Here is a 16,509-nt window from a genome sequence, read left to right as displayed (position 1 = left end):
GGAAAGTGCGAAGCATACGTGCATTTATAGGGTGTGGAGATGAAGAGACAGAATATGAGCAGCCACATTCTGCCTAGTAAATGGAATTAAGTAGCCCAAAGTCTTGGGAAAAGAGGTGGAAATATCAAGAGAAAATGTGCAAGATTTTTAGCACAAAGCTTTTAAATGCTTGAAGGATTGGCGATTAAAAGACAAACGTCAAATAAATGCACAAGAAGTTAACATAGATGTTCATTAATGATGTACAAGGTTACAAAGGGAAAGTCAAATGCGAAATTACAAAAAGAAAAAGTTAAGGCATTATATGTCTTAATTACAATCCGCCCCATACCGAACGAATTATTTCCCTAAGTTTTCCCCAGTCCTCGTTCTGCCGAGAGGAAGTGATGTTCAATTCGGCCACGACATCATCATCAACTTCCAACTTCTTGTACTGCTCGACCAAAGACTTAGTTCGCTCAATTTCTTGGGAGGCGTTACGCTTTTTAGCAGCCATTCTCGCCTTGCAGTCGTCCATTTTGGCTTGAAGTTCCTTCATTTGAGCAGCCAAACTAGCCATTAAAGAGTTCAATCATGACTTCGGAAGAGATTTCTTTCAACTCGTCCTCAGCTTTGTTGATCTCCTGAAGCAAAGACTCTTTTTCAGATACAGCGCGAAGATATTGAGTACTTTTGGCCTTCAGTTCAACATTCTTGGCCAGCAAGGAGAGGATCTCGAAATGGATAACTTTCAACGTCGCTTTAAAATCAGCAGAAAGATTGAGCGACGGAAGTGTCAGTGCTTGCTCCAACTTCGCATTCAAATGCTCAAGCTTATCCTTATGTCTGGTAGCACTAGCCTTACCAATGTCCATATCCATGAAGGACACGTACTCAAATATCGATTGCTTAAGGAACTTCGTATCTTCCTCTGAAGAAGTAGCAGGATGACCAGCTGGAGCAGGGCGAGATGTCTTGACTTGCCCCCAGGAAGCGAACAAGTCTTGGATGGAACGCACAATCTTATCAGCATCCTGCAAAGAAAATTTCCAATATTGAAGATTCTCACCACAACGAACAAGATGGAAATAAAAGTGAAGCAAAGATTACCTCATCAATAATCTTGAAAGATGGCATATCCTCAGCCAAGTCTGCCACCTGTGGCTCCACCATTCGTGAAGACTTCCCCTTGTCTGAGCGAGAATATGTTGCCACAACGGGCAGACTCATAGGAGCATCTGCAGAACTCAAAAGTAACAAATCAGAAACCAATAGCACAAGCAAAGGTAAAGCATCAGAAAACTGAATTATCTTCTGCTTCGATGTTTGGGGGGTTGACGCCCTGGGAAGAAGGTGGCTCATCCATTGGTTGTGATGAGGATTCTGGGACTGGAGATGTCTCTTTAAGCGTAGTCCCTTCATCAGCTGGTTTGGATGAAGCAGCCTCAGCGGAGGATGATGGAGCAGGAGCTGCCGACACCAAAGTCTTCAAAGGAGAGGCTGAACTTTTCTGAGAAGTCCAAATAAACCATCAGCACACAGAAAAGTTTCAAGTATGGAAAAGTATGCTTGTGAATAAACCAATTTAAGTACCTTTCTCCTGATGATAAGAGGGGTATCATCATCATCATCAATATCATTCTCCAGAATGGGAGATGCTGAGACTGGCCGTTTGCGGCTCGGGGCACTTTTGGCTGTAGTAGACTTGGCAAAAGAGAAGAAGATGAACGAGCAGACTGTTTAGCGCGACAAGGAGGAGAAGGACTCCGGATGGACAAAGGGGTGACTAAAATAGGAGGAGGGGAAGAAATGCTTGGCTGGTCCAGTGAATGAAAGGCACGATTGGCATCAATCGCAAATAATCTGCGCTTCACTGACGACCAGAGTTATTCAAAAAGGGGATGGATGGCACGGCTAGAATTGAAGGGGGCTAATGAAAAATGGCTGGTCAAAAGAAGATTGCGAGCATTTATAACCTCTGCCTCCACCTTATTAATAATATGGAAGCGGTCTATCAAGTTCCTTGAATATCAAGGAGGAATAGGCCAGGTTTGGCCGAAACCAAGTTGGCGAGCAAAAAATTGGGGAGCATATATTTCTACCCCAGCCTTGGCATTGGTCCCAGTCAAAATATCATGAAATAATTCCCTCCCGGTTAAAAACTGGATCCAAATGAGCAGAGAGGTGCTCGCACTATCTATAGTGGAGGGAGGATGCACATAGTCTGGAGTCAAAAAGGGAAGAAAAGGAAAGAAGGAATGGATTGAATTCAAAGAATAAAAGAATGAAAAAATGTCCCTTCTAGACATATTTACAGGAGCCAGGGGCTCAATGGCTAGCCCATAGCAGCTAGCAGAAGGATGAGAAAATGATGGAGCACCAAACGATGGAAAATAGGATCTCAACCACATTTGAGTGAACCAAAGAGGTCCACTGCCAGTGGGAGATGCACCATTCTTCAATTGAGATTGAAGAGAAGCCATGCCTCTACAGAGAGCAGCCAAAAAGAAAGAACATAAATTCAGAGGCCTACCACGCGCCAATTCGTGCGCTATGGGTAAATAGCTCAGGGAGGGCTTTATGCTTGGCACACACAAAACATATTTACAAAGCCAAATCAGAAGAAAGGCCACTCGCTCAGTATGGGAAGGCTCAGCGCTCGAATGGTTATGAAGGATTTACAGGCTTGAATAAAACTCGGTGAGGTTTTTACCAAACTTTGGGGCGCCACCAGAAACCAAGATACCAGGAAAAATGGTATCGCCCAAAGGTGGCAGATTCACTAGGGCCCCAACATCCAATAGACATGGGGCCAAGAGGGAAAACAAAGGTATTATACTCAGAAGACCAAAAATTTAAAGCGATTGAAAAAAGTGCTGAATCAAAAGTAGGGGGTTGAAGAGAGATTTCTAACAAATCAGAAATCTTAGTATTATCAAAAAGTGCCTTAGTAGGACCATGGTCCACAAGGCAAGCATGCCACCTACGAAAAATTACGTCAGATTTAGGCCAAGTGCGAATACCTCTTGTGCGAAATAGCTCCAGCGGCAGAGAGTTTAGAAATGGAGGGCCTTGAGTACAAGGAAACAGTTGGCCCACCGTCGCTTGTTCGACTGCCTCTGCATTGTTGAAGAAAGGACCTAGGTAGAACTCATTGAGTTCGACATTGGCAGGTGTGAGAAAGTTCGGAGTTATGTATGGACGATTAAGGAGTTTCTGAAAGTCTTCAAAACTAAAGGAGTTGCCAGATTGAGATTGTGAAGTAGCCATTAGGGACGAAATGGAGTGTTTCAGAGTTACGTAGCAGGGAAGCAAAGAGATGAACAGTAAAATTGTGAGAGAGAAGCGTGAAAAAAGTGAGGCGTGATTTAATGGTGCAGTGAAATGACGTATTTGGGGGTTATAAGGGTTTGCAAAATGTCGTACCTTTTCAAGCTAGGGAAGAAAACAATGATTGAAATTCTTCAGAATTTCGAATGTTGCTGGAAACACAAAAGTGAATGTGGCAAAATTTAATAATTGGTATTAATTCTACCATATTGGGGGGTAATTGTTAACATATAAAAATTCAGCCCAAATCGAACGGCCCAAGGAATGAAGCCCAATTGGAGGATCTCCAAATCAGATAGCCCAAAGAACGAAGTCCAATCAGACAATTCAGGATGAAGACCCAAATAGGGAGGCCCATGAACGCGGTAACATCATCGCCCAAGCTTGCAAGTCGCCCAGGATCTGAGCGAATGGAATGCCATACAGTCGCCCAAAGCTGCTACTCTATTCTCGCTCAAACCTTCGAGTCGCCCAAGGTCTTAGCAAACATGAAGTGTTATGGTTATCAAGAAGTGCAGTTATTAAAGCCGTTATTAAGCAACCCTATCACGTTCCACGATTTAAGGAATTCAATTGAAGACGGTTGAACGGCAAAGAGTAATGACAGTAGTTAGAAAAGGTAGTTCCATGACAAGTTGGCCGTTACGAGGAAAGTGGGCAGTTATAGAACGATCAAGCAGTTTTTAGGCGGTTGATCACAAAGAGATCATCCAAGGAGTATAAAAGGAAGAAAAGACATAGAGCAAAGGATCCCGAATCAAAAAACTCTCGAACAGAAAACATGTAATTTTAAATTTCTTAGTTTAGATTTAAACACTTCTTTCAGTAACTCGTGTGCTTGCGCCCCTTGGAGATATTCTGTTTTTACTTTCCGATTGTAAAGTCATCGCCAAAAAAGAACACCCCTTTTTGGGACTTTGTCTCAAGACGTTTGTCCCTTACACAATTGTCTGATCCTTTTTTAATTGTTAGCGACTAACCCGCGCGAAACAGGAACAAAATCGACAAAAAATATAGAGTGCATGTCAATTTGGGTTGGGTCGGGTCGGGTTGGGTTGCGTTTGTTAATGGATAAACTCTACATTAGTTATATAAAACAAGTAATTAAAGTATAAGGACTTTGACCGATCAATACAAGTTGGATTACTGAATCGGTCGATCGAGTATTGTTAGTTCGATGCAAGTTAACACTCCTACATCACCTACCATATGAATTGCTCGATATGTGTGATATTTAAGGATAATAATCCTTGATAGTTATAACTTAGATTGATGGTGTATTGGATTACTTGGAGGTTTATCCTTCCCGCCATTATTTGAAGACTGTGTGACATTTGATATTTTAAACTTTAAGTTTTTGAATACGCATGTCAGCCGATAATAACTAGTTTAGCCCTTGTTTGACGCACGTTATAATGAGAAATTTTGGTAAAATATATAATGAAATAGTATTTTTTTTGGAAGAATATGTGGTTAAAAAAAAGGATTTTTATTTTTTTATTTATTTACTTGTAATATTATTTTAATGACGAATATATAGTTGGAAAAAAAAGAGAGAAAAATGTAATAAAAATTTAAGGAATGTCAAAACAACGGCTTAATTTTTAGAATATCACATTATTAATTGTGTATGATTAATGAATACGCACGCGCGATATATATAGACACACACACACACACACAAATGGTTTCAAATTACTGCTTTATTTCTTTGACATGATGCAAACTTTCTGCCAATTATAACATTCATATTAATAGCGTGTTTGAGCCCCATTGTTATGATGAAATACATTTTGAAATAGTATTTTGATTGAAAATATATGGTTAAAAAATTAGAAAATTTTTGAATTTACGTGCAAATTATTTTAATGGAAAATGTGTGACTGAAAATAAAAGAAAGAAAAATGTATTTTAAAAATAATGGGACTCAAGCATGAGCTAAAACTTGAGGTTTCGTCTTAAAAGATCAACTTTATTATAACTCAAACCTTTTATAAGTTGGTATATATTTTCATCTTTATTCGATACGAAATTTTATCTCTTAACATGCCTAAAAAATGGTGGCTTGTTTAAGCAAATCAATCTTGAAATTCGAGTGCTCATTTTAAAATTGCTCGTTTGAATTTAATGAGCTCTAATACCATATTAAGATTTGAGTTCCAATTTAAAAGGTCAACCTTATTAGAAAGAATTGCCTAAATCCTGATATGTTGATCTATATTGTTGATCTATATTTCAATAATTAGCATATATGTTATTTGCAATATATTGCATGTACATATGTAAATCTCAATTTTCTTTAAATAACTGACTATTTCGAGTGTCGAATGTTGGAGTCGAACCTTGCTTTCTTCAATTGATGCTTCTAGAATTTGACTTGTCACAAAATCGTGTTTTTTGTAAAACACGACTTAATAAGTGATGACAATTTATTGGATGGCCAACACGTGGACTATCTTTGGACGTTGGATTGAGCCGGTTTATCTACCCTTTGTTAAATTGTGGAGCCTTCTGGAATGTCACAATTACACCCCCTTCATCTTGATTTCGTCTCTAGGGTTTTCAGAGAGAAAATATTGACGGTCTGAGAGATTATCATCTTCTTTGAGTGTTTCATGTGTAAAATCTCTGATTTTACGTACAGTATAGTGAGATCTTCCTTTGATTTGTTGTATTCTGTGTGAATAGTGAAGAAATCTGAGTGATTTCTCTGTTGTATCATTTTGGTGGTGTTCGAAGGTTTTGTGGGCTGAGATCTAAGTGAATCTCTGTAGATCCATTACTATACTTGAGAGACAAGTTTCATTTTTATCTCTCTGAACAATTTGTAAATTTGTTGCCATTTTGGGCTGTTTAGTGCAACTGAGCATAATCTCAATCTTTGAATGCTCAACGGGGGATGTAGGCGTTAAAAGTGGTCGCCGACCCTATGGGGCTTAGGCCGAAATAATTTCTTTGCGTTCTTTTAATTTTCTGCAACTTTATTTCTGTTCGATTAAGGCTTGAATTTAATATCGTGTGATCTTGCCTTTACAATGGTATCAGAGCCATTTTCTAAGGAACAAGATACCTGGATCTTAGAGAAACTGGTGGACCTTCAAGGGTCTTGAATTTTTGGCACTGCTGAAAAGGCAGATTGAGAACAACACGAGTTATTTAACTCGCTCGATGAGATCTTTTTCATTTTCTGTATATTAACTTTCAGAAACTTGAGTTTCCTAAATTTTCCCTTGATTTTTCGGTGCACCGTTGAAACCCCTTTGAGACTATACTTTGTCCAGTAGCTCCTGCGAGGCTCTTGAAATCTGAGATAAATCAAGTACGGGTGTGCACTTGGAGAATCTTGCTGGAGAGAACTGTGAAACCTTGTATTCAATCTTTGTGATTGTTGTCCATTAATTGATCTTACCTGTTCTCTTCTAATATTGCAAGAATTGTGAAACCTTTTATTACCGTGTGTTCTACTGTGCTTCAAATTTGATACAAATTGGTATTTGTTGACTCCCTGTTTAAACTGCTGCAAGTCCCAACTGATCTTTGTGTGAAAATTTGTCTGCACTATGGCTACTGCTAAATTTGAAGTTAGTCAGTTTGATGGTAAAATTGATTTTGATATGTGGAGTTAGAAAATGAGAGCAATTTTGATGCAAATGAAATGTGCCAAGGCTTTAGATGATTCATGGCCTGAGGACTTAACTCCCAATAAGAAATCTGAACTTGAGGAAATTGCTTGGAGTACTATATTTCTGTATTTGTCTGATAATGTGATCGGAGAGGTAGGTGTAACTACTACTGCCTCTGATCTTTGGGCCAAACTTAAGGCTAAGTATGAGACCAAAATTTCTCCAAACAAATGTTTTCTTTTACAAAAATTCTTCTCCTTTAAAATGGATCATGCAGTTGATTTAGAAGAAAATCTTAGTAGGTTCACAAAACTTATCCAAGACTTGGCCAATTGTGATGAAAAACTTTCAAAAGATCAATTGGCTGTAGTCCTGTTAAACTCCATTAGTGAGAAGTATAAGGACATTAAAGTTGCCCTTGAATATGGTAGGGATGAACTCACTCTTGATGTTATAACCAATGCTTTGCGAAATAAAGCTTTAGAAATCAAGGCTGAGTCAAGTAATAGTCACACTGGAACTAGTTTTTTAACTAAAGAAAAATCTTTTGAAAAACCTACACAAAGTTTTAAGTTTTCAAAAACAAATAGGAGATGGGTTGACAAGAGTAAGACCAAGAATAATGCAAAAGGTAAAAATGTTATTATTGTGACAAACTTGGTCATTTTGCAAAAGATTGTTTTAAAAAGAAAAATGATTCAAAAGAAAGAGGTCTTGATGGAAGCAATGCATTGACTTATGATAAAACCAAAACAGAAAATGATTTTGTTTTAGTAAGTGCTGAAAAATGCCTAAGTGATGAATGGATACTTGACTCAGGATTCAACAAAAATTGTTTTATAGATTTAGAAAGAACTAAAGGGGGGCATGTTATAATGGGCAACAACTTTGCATATAAAGTGAGTGGAATTGGGTCTGTCAAATTATTATTAGAAAATGGTAATGTTTTGTTCCTTGAGAATACAAGACATGTCCCAGATTTGAAAAGGAACTTAGTGTCCTTAGGAATGTTAGATGACAAGGAGTTTAACATAATTATGGGTCAAGGACATATAAAAATTCTTAGGGGAAATGACTTGGTTCACTTCAGCCCCTAAGAGGCATGGCCTTTATTGTCTGAATGCAAAACCTTTGATTGGATTAACTGCTTTCGTTGTATCTAAAAAGTTTACTTTGGCTAAATTGTGGCATGAAAGGCTTGGTCATATTGGTAAAAAGGGTTTGAATATTTTGCAATCAAAAGATGTTTTTGGAAAACATAATCATGGTGATTTTGGCTCCTGCGAACACTGTATTTTGGGAAAGCAAGTTAAACTTCCTTTTCAAAGTGGAATTCATAAATCCAAATAGACTTGAGTACTTGCATGTTGATTTGTGGGGTCCTGCTTTTGTCTCTACTTTAACTGGTTTTAAATATTTTTTGCTAATAGTTGATGATTTCTCACGAAAAATTTGGGTTCATCTACTAAAGTCTAAAGATGAGACATTTTTTGTTTTTAAGGACTGGAAAACTCAAGTTGAAAATCAAGTTGATTTTAAAATAAAATATTTAAGAACTGATAATGGCTTGGAATTTTACAATTATGAATTTGATAGTCTTTGTAAGGAATATGGCATCAAGAGACACAACACTGTTCCACACACACCACAACTAAATGGAATGGCTGAAAGAATGAATAGAACTGTGTTGAATAAAGTTAGATGCATGCTATTAAGTTCTGGACTGCCTAAGATGTTTTACGGTGAAACAGTTAAAACTGCAGCTTATCTGATTAATAGGAGTCCTACTAGTGCTCTAAACTTTGCTGTTCCTGAATATGTGTGGTTAAATAGTCTTGTAAATTACTCTTATCTGAAAATATTTGGCTGTGTTGCTTATTCTCATCAAAATATTGGTAAATTAGAACCAAGATCATTAAAATGTGTTTTCTTGGGTTATGATGAACATGTTAAAGGGTACAGATTATGGGTTAAATCTGAAAAATGTTATAGAGTAATAATTAGAAAGGATGTAGTCTTCAATGAATCCTTGATGTCATGTCTTGAAGGAAAAGAAAATGCTTTGACTGAAAAAGATGTTCAAATTGAGGTGGAGCCCTCCTGCAGTAACCAGAATATTTTTGTAACTACTGCAGAAGAAAATGAAAATGAAGAACATGTTATTTTACCTGAAACTGAAGTTGAAACTGAACATGTTCGAAGATGCTGATTCTGCAGCTCTCCCATTTGATGAGTATTAACTTACAGGAGATAGGGAGAGGAGGCAAATCAGACCCTCCACTAGATTTGATAGTGACACCTTTGTATCCTTATTTACCTACCAAGACCTTACTGAAAATTAGCCAAACTCTTTTGAATAAGCCATGAAATGTAAAGAAAGGAAAAATTGGAAGATGGCCATGGAAGATGAAATGTCTTCACTCCTTAAGAATAAGACATGGATATTAGTTGATAAGCCCAATGGACAAAAACTAATTGATTGCAAGTGGATTTATAAGATAAAATCTGGAGAATGTGATGATAAAAATGTTAGATATAAAGCTAGACTTGTAGCAAAGGGTTTCACACAAAAAGAAGGTGTGGATTATACTGAAATTTTTTCTCCTACTGCCAAGTAACATACCATCAGATGTCTGCTTGCCCTTGTTACACAATTTAAATGGGAACTTGATCAACTATATGTTAAAATTGCTTTCCTGTATGGGGAATTAGATGAAATAATATACATAAGACAACCAATTGGTTTTGAGGAAGGTGATCCTGAAAACATTGTTTGTTTGTTAAAGAAATCATTGTATGGCCTAAAGCAGGCACCTAGGCAGTGGTACAAAAGATTTGACACTTTTGTCTTGAAACTTGGTTTAAAAGAAGCCAATATGATACTTGCTTGCACTGCAAAGGTAGTGGAGTTAAAAACTCATTATATCTGGTCCTCTGTGTGGATGATATGTTGTTGGCTAGTTCTGATAAATCAAAAATTGATGATATTAAATCAAAGTTAAGTTTTGAGTCTGATATGAAAGACCTTGGTGCTAATAAAAGAATATTGGGCATGCAGATCTGGAGAAACAAGGATAAAGATATGTTGTTTTTAAATCAATGTGATTATGTGTCTAAAACCTTGAAAAAATTCAACATGTATGATTGTAAGCCTGTGACACTGCCTCTTGCTAGTCATTTTAGACTGTCTTCTAAATTTTGTCCTAAATCTGAAGATGAATATGCCAAAATGTCAAAAATTCCATATGCTAATGTAATTGGTTATGTGATGTATCTGATGATATGCATTAGACCTGATCTTGCATATAGTATTAGCATTTTAAGTAGATTTATGAGTAACCCTGGTGAAGAACATTGACATGCCTTAAAATGGTTATTGAGATATCTTAAGGGATCATTAAATTTAGGCTTAATGTTTAAATCAAATAAAAATGGAATAAGTTTAAAAGGGTATACTAATTCTGATTTTGCTGGCAATAGAGATAATAGAAAATCAACCTCATCTTATTTTTATACATTGTGTGGTACTGCTATCAGTTGGAAATCTCAACTTCGGAAGGTTGTGGCTTTGTCCTCAACTGAGGTATAATATATAGCTGCAACTGATGCTGTTAAAGAAGGAATACGGTTGAATGTTTTATTATCTAAAATGGGTTTCGATAATAACCACATTGTGCTGTTTTCTGATAACCAAAGTGCTATTCACCTAAGCAAAAATCCCATGTTTCATGATAGGTCAAAACATATTGATGTTAAATACCATTTTATAAGAGATATAATCTCAAAAGATGAAATTAAGATTGAAAAAGTTTCTACTCAGTTTAATCCATCTAATATGGGTACAAAAGTAATTCCTTTAAACAAATTCTTAAACTGCTTGAAACTTTTATCTATTGATTCTTTGTGATTCATATACAGGTACTTGGAGCAAATGAAAAAGACATAAAAACATGCTCCTGGCTGCACTAATAACTCAAATTCTGGCAGCAAGGTGGAGATTGTTGTAGTCGAACCTTGTTATCTTCAATTGATGCTTCCAGAATTTGACTTGTAACAAAAAAGTGTTTTTTGTGAAACACGACTTAATAAGTGATGACAATTTATTGGATGGCCAACACGTGGACTATCTTTGGATGTTGGATTGAGCCGGTTCATCTACCATTTGTTAAATTGTGGAGACTTTTGGAACGTCACATTACACCCCTTTATCTTGCTTTCATCTCTAGGTTTTTAGAGAGAAAATATTGGCGATCTGAGAGATTATCATCTTCTTTGAGTGTTTCATGTGTAAAATCTCTGATTTTACATACAATATTGTGAGATCTTCCTTCGATTTGTTGTATTTTGTGTGAATAGTGAAGAAATCTGAGTGATTTCTCTGTTGTATCATTTTGGTGGCGTTCGAAGGTTTTGTGGGCTGAGATCTAAGTGAATCCCTGTAGATCCATTACTATACTTGAGAGATAAGTTTCATTTTAATCTCTCTGAACAATCTGTAAATTTGTTGCCATTTTGGACTGTTTAGTGCAACCGAACATAATCTAAATCTTTGGATGCTTAACGGGGGATGTAGGCGTTAGAAGTGGTCGCCGAACCTCCGGGGCTTAGGCCGAAATAATTCCTTTGCGTTCTTTTAATTTTCTGCAACTTTATTTTTGTTCGATTAAGGTTTTCTTGTTTCTTGAATTTAATATCGTGTGATCCAAAATATTGTGCAATCATACCAATTTGCCTGGCAAACTGCAAAACTAAGCCTTTTTTATTTATAAACATCTGGTTGATTGAAACTATAATTAATTTTTAATCAAGTATAGAGGATTGTGCATCTTTTATCAACTATATATATCAATGCTTTAATGGTATCAAAGAAAGTATCCTAATATCCATCATATCATAAAAAAACGGAAATATCAACTAAGCTTATCAAATTCAGCGTTGTTCTCATGGTGATGATCTTAGGGATCGATGTAGGCTACTCAAACCATGGCGTGCGTAATATCTGAGTCGTCCATGTTAGAGAAACACGAGCAATGGATGGCATGCTTTGGACGTGGTTACAAAGACGATGTCGAGAAAGGAAAGCGTTCCAAGATATTCAAAGACAATGTAGAGACGTAGAGTTCATTGAAGCTTCTAATAAATCCAAGAACAAGCGGGACCAATGCTTTGCTGATCTAACAAATGAAGAGTTTAGGGCAGCACGGAATGGATTAGAGATGCCCTCAAACAAGAAATCATCTGAATTTACACCATTTAAGTATGGAAACGTGACTGCAATGCCTCACACCCGTGAAGGATCAAGGACAATGTGGTAATTGACATAATTCAGCTTTCTTCAACATATAAGAAATTTCCGTTGCATTTTCAAAATGCCCCTCACAACGAATATTGATTTATGTTTTGTATTCAACAGGAAGTTACTGGGCATTTTCAGCAATTGGAACCACAAGGTATTAATCAATAATCAAATGACAACAAAGAAGTTAATCTCATTGTCAGAACAAAAAATAGTAGATTGTGACAAAAACAACTGAAGATCAAGGTTGTGAGGGTGGATACATGGAGGATGCCTTTGAATTTATTGTAAAAAAACAAAGGAATTGTCACTGAATCCACATACCCTTATGAGCCTACAGATGGAACTTGCGACAAAAACAAAGAAAAATCCTATGCAGCCAAGATTTTAGAGTGTGAAAAAATGCCTGCTAACAATGAAAAGGCATTGCTCAAGGCTGTGGCTAATGTTAGGACCTTCCTCTTGCTGCTCACGCTGATTCCCGGGCTCAGTTAACCATTAAAACCGAATTCAATCATCAAAACTGGAAGAACCCATACCGCCGGCGCTACCCTCTCCTATGGTTGCTTTCTTCTCTTGCTTGGTTGATTCAATCCACACACTTAGGATGGATACCACTCAGGTAAGGTTCACAAAGACTCAAGCAATTTGGGTGGAGAAGAAATCACGAAGAAGATGAAGGCAGAAGGCACGGCTTGGACACGGCTTGGACACGGCAGTTTCTATCAACTCACGGGTTCAACTTTGGACGGAGTCAACAAGGATGAAAACACCAATATATATAGTAAGTCAAGTGGCCAACATAAGGTAAGTAAGGATATGGTAAGTAGGCTCGATTAGGGTTAACTTCCAATGAAAAGAATCAACAAGCCACAAAGAATATTAGCCGTCCAATAGGTAAGGCAACGTTTGGTCGGTTCATCCATTATTCGATGTTGAATTATCGTTCAGTCATTTATGTCGACTGTATTTCAAAAGGTTAAAAAGCAGCCCTCTTCCCCTATCTTTGAATCCTTTTGCACTTTTGTAGCCACTTTGGGGACAAAAGTGCAAAAAGGGTCCAAGAATAATTCCAACTTGATGAAACCATACATAACGAGCCCAAATGCAAGTATTGAGCACTATTGTAACCAGTTTTGCATTTTTATAAATGCAAAATATTAATCACAAGTGATCAATAAGTCAAGTAAATTTGGCGAGTATTAGCCTTGTTCGATTTTCATTATTTTTCTTAATATATCACACGTTCTTTAATAAAATAATATTACATGCAAATTCAAAATTTTTCTTTATTTTTTAACCGTACATCCTCCATTAAAATATTATGCCAAAATACACTTAAAACAAAAAATGGAGCTTAAACAGGCTTTTTGTTTTCTATTAATTATCAGGATGACAAAAAGTCGCATATGACTAATAATTCTAGTTTATAATTTGCACATCAAACCTTCCAGATTGATGATGCAAAGGTAGTGGCACTCAGGGACGGGCTTCTCTTTGCTAATAATAATGGTCTCATTCTAGAGAAGGTTGAATGTGATTCTCATCGCTTTGGTGGATGCACAGAGTGGCTCTTGCTTCTTATTTTTTGCCTAGTTGTGAAATTTTGATTCGGACATATTGTATCTCACTTTTTTGTCTCATCTTTAATTAACGGCGACGTCTATTAATAAAAGGCGTTTGACTTCAAAAAAAAAAAAAAAAAGACTTCCGTCGAAACACTATGTTGCTCCTTTTTAATAACACGCGCTATTGAATAAAAGGATGATACGAGAATTGATATGTCATAAATTTACCATACTTGCCCGTGTTTTAAAAATATGTCTAAATTAATCTTGCCCATAAAGGTTATCACTTATGAAGATGCCCTAAAAGATTACACGTGTCACGTGTCTATTTGCTGAGATTCTTGTCATAAGAAATGTATGGTAAGAGAACGTAAGAATGGGTTCAGGATAAAGGAATTTGTGATTTGTGTTCTTTTCAGGTTAGTCTTGTGTTTCATAATGAATGCAAAGATCTCTTCCCCCTCACATGCGTGCACGCTAACGATTACAAGTACGTGATCTTGAAGGTGTATGTGAATTGGCCTGTACAGGCTATTTCTAGACCAGATTAGATGCAAGGCATTCACCCTTGTCTGGACGAGCCACTGAAACCAAATGTTTTTAACTTTACTTTTAATTTTATTTTTTTGGGAAAAAATGGACAAAAAATATAAAGTGCATGTCAATTTGGTTTGGGTTGGGAACTAAATTACTCGATCGAGTATTGTTGGTTTGATGCAACTTTACACTCCTACATCGCCTACCATTAAAGTGCTCGATATGTGTCATATTTAAGGATAATAATTCTTGATAGGTATAACTTAGATTGATGGTGTATTGGATTACTTGGAGGTTTATCCTTCCAGCAATTATTTGAAAACTTTGAGACATTTGATATTATAGACTTTAAGTTTTTGAATACACGTCAGCCGATAATAATTAGCTTAGCCCTTGTTTGACACACGTTATAATGAGAAATTTTGGTAAAATGTATTATGAAATAGTGTTTTTTGGGAGAATGTTTGCTTTATTTTTTTGACATGATGCAAACTTTCTGCCAATTATAACATTCATATTAATAGCATGTTTGAGCCCCATTGTTATGATGAAATACATTTTGAAATAGTATTTTGATTGAAAATATATGGTTAAAAAATTAGAAAAATTTTGAATTTATGTGCAAATTATTTTAATGAAAAATGTGTGGTTGAAAATAAAAGAAAGAAAAACGTATTTTAAAAATAATGGGAATCAAGCACGAGCTAAAACTTGAGGTTTCATCTTAAAAGATCAACTTTATTATAACTCAAACCCTTTATAAGTTGGTATATATTTTCATCTTTATTTGATATGAAATTTTATCTCTTAACATGCCTCAAAAATGGTGGCTCGTTTAAGCAAATGAATCTCGAAATTCGAGTGCTCATTTTAAAATTGCTCGTTTGAATTTAATGAGCTCTGATACCATATTAAAATTTGAGTTCCAATTTAAAAGATCAACCTTATTAGAAAGAATTGCCTAAATCCTGATATGTTGATCTCTATTTCAATATTTAGCATATATGTTATTTGCAATATATTGCATGTACACATGTAAATCTCAATTTTCTTTAAATAACTGACTATTTCGAGTGTCGAATGTTGGAGTCGAACCTTGCTTTCTTCAATTGATGTTTCCAGAATTTGACTTGTGACAAAATCGTGTTTTTTGTGAAACACGACTTAATAAGTGATGACAATTTATTAGATGGCCAACACGTGGACTATCTTTGGACGTTGGATTGAGCTGGTTCATTAACCCTTTGTTAAATTGTGGAGCCTTCTGGAACGTCACATTACACCCCCTTCATCTTGCTTTCGTCTCTAGGGTTTTCAGAGAGAAAATATTGACGGTCTGAGAGATTATCATTTTCTTTGAGTGTTTCATGTGTAAAATCTCTGATTTTACGTACAGTATAGTGAGATCTTCCTTCGATTTGTTGTATTCTGTGTGAATAGTGAAGAAATCTGAGTGATTTCTCTGTTGTATCATTTTGGTGGTGTTCGAAGGTTTTGTGGGTTGAGATCTAAGTGAATTTCTGTAGATCCATCACTATACTTGAGAGATAAGTCTTATTTTCATCTCTCCGAACAATTTGTAAATTTGTTGTCATTTTGGGCTGTTTAGTGCAACCGAGCATAATCTAAATCTTTGGATGCTCAACGGGGGATGTAGGCGTTAGAAGTGGTCGCTGAACCTCTGGGGCTTAGGCCGAAATAATTCATTTGCGTTCTTTTAATTTTTTGCAACTTTATTTTTGTTCGATTAAGGTTTTTTTGTTTCTTGAATTTAATATCGTGTGATCCTGCTTTTACAGTGGTATCAGAGCCATGTTCTAAGGAACAAGATACCTGAATCTTAGAGAGACTGGTGGACCTGCAAGGGTCTTGAATTTTTGGCACAACTGAAAAGGCAGATTGAGAACAACACAAGTTATGTAACTCGCTCGATGAGATCTTTTTCATTTTCTGTATATTAGCTTTCAGAAACTTGAGTTTCCTAAATTTTCCCTTGATTTTTCCGTGCACCGTTAAAACTTCCTTGAGACTAATCTTTGTCCGGTGGCTCCTGCGAGGCTCCTGAAATTTGAGATAAATCAAGTACGGGTGTGCGCTTGGAGAATCTTGCTGGAGAGAACTGTGAAACCCTGTATTCAATCTTTGTGATTGTTGTCTGTTAATTGATCTTGCCTGT

At 36.4% G+C, this 16,509-nt stretch overlaps 1 pseudogene; it reads left to right on the top strand.

Annotated features, from left to right (window-relative positions):
* Window positions 1-11,915: 11,915 nt before the first annotated feature.
* On the top strand, window positions 11,916-16,177 carry LOC111365869 (annotated as a pseudogene).
* The last annotated feature ends 332 nt before the right edge of the window (window positions 16,178-16,509 follow it).

This window comes from Olea europaea, chromosome 17 (genome assembly GCF_002742605.1).
Source record: "Olea europaea var. sylvestris chromosome 17, O_europaea_v1, whole genome shotgun sequence".
Taxonomy (NCBI): Eukaryota; Viridiplantae; Streptophyta; class Magnoliopsida; order Lamiales; family Oleaceae; genus Olea; species Olea europaea.
This window is presented reverse-complemented; position numbering and strand designations above follow the sequence as displayed.